The sequence below is a fragment of the Anneissia japonica genome, unplaced genomic scaffold (genome assembly GCF_011630105.1).
Source record: "Anneissia japonica isolate Jap-2015-1 unplaced genomic scaffold, ASM1163010v1 scaffold4024_len430915_cov183, whole genome shotgun sequence".
In the NCBI taxonomy this organism is placed as follows: Eukaryota; Metazoa; Echinodermata; class Crinoidea; order Comatulida; family Comatulidae; genus Anneissia; species Anneissia japonica.
The window spans coordinates 217823-221946 of record NW_022726558.1 but is presented as its reverse complement, the minus strand read 5'-3'; positions in this window follow the sequence as shown (position 1 = coordinate 221946).

Here is a 4124-nt window from a genome sequence, read left to right as displayed (position 1 = left end):
TGACCGTATTTAGGCAAGTCAAATTTGATAGTCTGGACTGGTCTTTACACACTTACACTTAATGCTTGATTGGAAAATATTTACTTCATTTCATAGCCCTAGTTATCAACTTTTTACAAAGGTGAAAGGGCTTGTACTGCATACTTTGGCAGGGTATTCAAAATAATAATAAATAATATTGTCACAAGATTTAAGATAGCTTTCGCTTACAAAAATATAATAGTATCTTGTCTTTTGCAATGTATGCTAAATTGCTTACTGTATTTCATTTGCACAATGGGTGATCATAATAACAAAGTGTACAGATTTACAAGAGGCCCTTGATTTTGCATGTATGTAATAAAACTAACAAAACAAGGTTCTACCACAGCACGAGATAGGGGGCGCCCTATTGTAATTTGAATAAAATTTGGAACTCGAACGTGCGTTCTTTAGACACGGCATGCATTCGATATGAAACCCCGAAGAGTCGGACCTCTTGCAGTTCTATACTCTTTGATATTAACTTTGGATTGACTGTATACTGGCTACCACGTTACAGTCCTTAGTAGCTTAAAGGTAATTTTTGATTGAATCAATGGATTATGATTATAAAAGCAACCTTGTTGTTGCCTCATTAATTCCAGTAATTATTGTAATAATGTAGATTATCCGATGAATATGCATTGGCTTATGGTTGTAAGTATAGCTAAGTTACTGAATATTCATTATGTTGATTGCTGACCTAGTAATATGCATCATAATGCTTGTTCTAAGCTTATAATTTGCCTATTTAAGAGCGTAGCTTGCCCAATAGATTTTTATTTTCTTATAAGGTTAGATTACCAAATGAATAATCAGTATCTTACAGGTTAATGAATATTAATTACTATTATTTTCGTATCAAGTTAAAATGATCATTTGAACATGTGTGTGATACAACAGTATTATTAACAATAATTGACGTCATTCCTCTTTTACTGTAACATTATATAGAATTATAGAGTATTGTCTACTGATAGTTCATAAACTATATTGAAGTTTGGTCCAGTTGAATATAATTATGTATTATTATTATTATTAATTGCCATATGTGTCATGGTTGAATTTTGAGTATGTTTTCTTACCTCCTCTAAGAATGTTTAGGTGAATAACTGTATTAGTGTTTGACTCCTGTTAAAATCACTATTATGGGATGCATGAGACTTTTTTGTAAAGGTTTCAAATAGATCAATGTCTATCTTGCCAAGATTAAAAAATTAAGAAAAAGAGATAAAAAAAAATCATTGTAAAAGAGTACAGACAGCATTGACAAGATCCAATCCGTCTATGATGTCTTGCACTGTCCAATCAGGTCCTTCTATAACAAGATCTATGGTTACAAACTTGCAAGTATAAACACCTTTGATTTCAAGGTGGTAAAAACCACCATCTAAAGGTCTAGGTCCACACTGTCCCGTTTTTCTGTGACAAATAGCTGTGATTTACTATATGGATTTGATACGCCATTATACCCATATATGGGCAAATCCCATATATTTGCAACAGAAAACTTGATATTGTGGACAGAACCATAAATTAATTATTATTGAATCTGCAGACTTGCAGGCAGTGATAGTGGCCATCTTGGTCAAATTTTCAGACTTGTAATGAATTTTTACTTAGTACAAGCATCAATTTATGAGACTGCTAAAAATATTGCCTGTACAGTAGTATATCAAATTAATATTAGTTTAGGCTGGTAATCGAGCATCAGTTATGTGGGGGCTAGCTGTATGTACTGGTACTGTAATAATCAACATTATTTTAGGTGAAAGTACATGATGCATAATTTGAAAGGGTTAATATTTCCCTTATCTTTCCTTATGTTTTTATAAAACTGTGTTTTAATTATAAATTGACCAAATCATTTTAATTTTGTCATCATGAAGATATTCTTAATATATGTGAAACTATGGCGATGTGGCTCCATGGTGTAGCTAACTTGCCTGATCCACAGACTGTCCAAGAAACCCAGACATTGCCAGTAATGTCCCAGTTTTTTTTTATCATACCCAGATATTTCTCATTTTGCTGTCTTCTGAAAGTTATAAATCAGACTTTGTTTTGAAAGTGGGAATACAAAACTCTTTTTATTGATAAATTAGAAATAAAGAAATTTAATCATGTATCATGTATAATACACTACAAGCATCTAGACAGCAAATGACAATAACTGACCTAAAAGCAAAGATTGTTTTTCTGTAATTCAGAAAATTAGGGTCACCATAGGGAAATCTGGATTCATGCAGGTTTCATTTGATCTTATGGACAAAAGTTGCAGGATTGCTGAATTTTAAATTCTTGTGTACTAGTTGGACAGTCTGGATTGAGCACATAAAAAGTTCTGTAGCTATTTAATTATGTACTAGGGTGAAGATGTATATATAACTACCACGTATTAACATTAACATGGCAATGTTAGTCTCGCATCTGGGCATTTCAATAAATACCGTAATGATTAACAATTCATTTGTAGCATTTCACTTAGTCTTACTTGATTTCATCAATCATTCATATACAAATATATTGCAATTGTACACAAACCCAATTACAAAATTGTATTTGACACACCCATTGCTGGGGACCTATTTAAGTCTTTGCATTGCACGTCATGTCATTGTCATGTCCATGTACAGAGGTATTTAGGAATTACTGATGAAAACAACATATCGTACTTAATTTTAATAGTATTATATTCACATTTGTAGCAGGTGATGCTTAAGAATCCCCACCAGAAGCCCCAGCCCCCAGCCAGGGGGCTCACTTGTATACCAACCTTACGGGGGTGTGCAGCAGCCACTCCAAGACATGAGGCACTTGCGCTACCTATTCTACTGAAAATTATTAGGGACCATCAGGGGGCGGATCCAGAAGTTTTGGTTGGGGGGGCTATAGGTATGTGTAAAGTGCCTCCGGAGGCTAAGTTTGGGAGGAGGGGAGATGTGTATAAGAGACAGGGTTAATGAATATTAATTACTATTATTTTCGTATCAAGTTAAAATGATCATTTGAACATGTGTGTGATACAACAGTATTATTAACAATAATTGACGTCATTCCTCTTTTACTGTAACATTATATAGAATTATAGAGTATTGTCTACTGATAGTTCATAAACTATATTGAAGTTTGGTCCAGTTGAATATAATTATGTATTATTATTATTATTAATTGCCATATGTGTCATGGTTGAATTTTGAGTATGTTTTCTTACCTCCTCTAAGAATGTTTAGGTGAATAACTGTATTAGTGTTTGACTCCTGTTAAAATCACTATTATGGGATGCATGAGACTTTTTTGTAAAGGTTTCAAATAGATCAATGTCTATCTTGCCAAGATTAAAAAATTAAGAAAAAGAGATAAAAAAAAATCATTGTAAAAGAGTACAGACAGCATTGACAAGATCCAATCCGTCTATGATGTCTTGCACTGTCCAATCAGGTCCTTCTATAACAAGATCTATGGTTACAAACTTGCAAGTATAAACACCTTTGATTTCAAGGTGGTAAAAACCACCATCTAAAGGTCTAGGTCCACACTGTCCCGTTTTTCTGTGACAAATAGCTGTGATTTACTATATGGATTTGATACGCCATTATACCCATATATGGGCAAATCCCATATATTTGCAACAGAAAACTTGATATTGTGGACAGAACCATAAATTAATTATTATTGAATCTGCAGACTTGCAGGCAGTGATAGTGGCCATCTTGGTCAAATTTTCAGACTTGTAATGAATTTTTACTTAGTACAAGCATCAATTTATGAGACTGCTATAAAATATTGCCTGTACAGTAGTATATCAAATTAATATTAGTTTAGGCTGGTAATCGAGCATCAGTTATGTGGGGGCTAGCTGTATGTACTGGTACTGTAATAATCAACATTATTTTAGGTGAAAGTACATGATGCATAATTTGAAAGGGTTAATATTTCCCTTATCTTTCCTTATGTTTTTATAAAACTGTGTTTTAATTATAAATTGACCAAATCATTTTAATTTTGTCATCATGAAGACATTCTTAATATATGTGAAACTATGGCCATGTGGCTCCATGGTGTAGCTAACTTGCCTGATCCACAGACTGTCCAAGAAACCC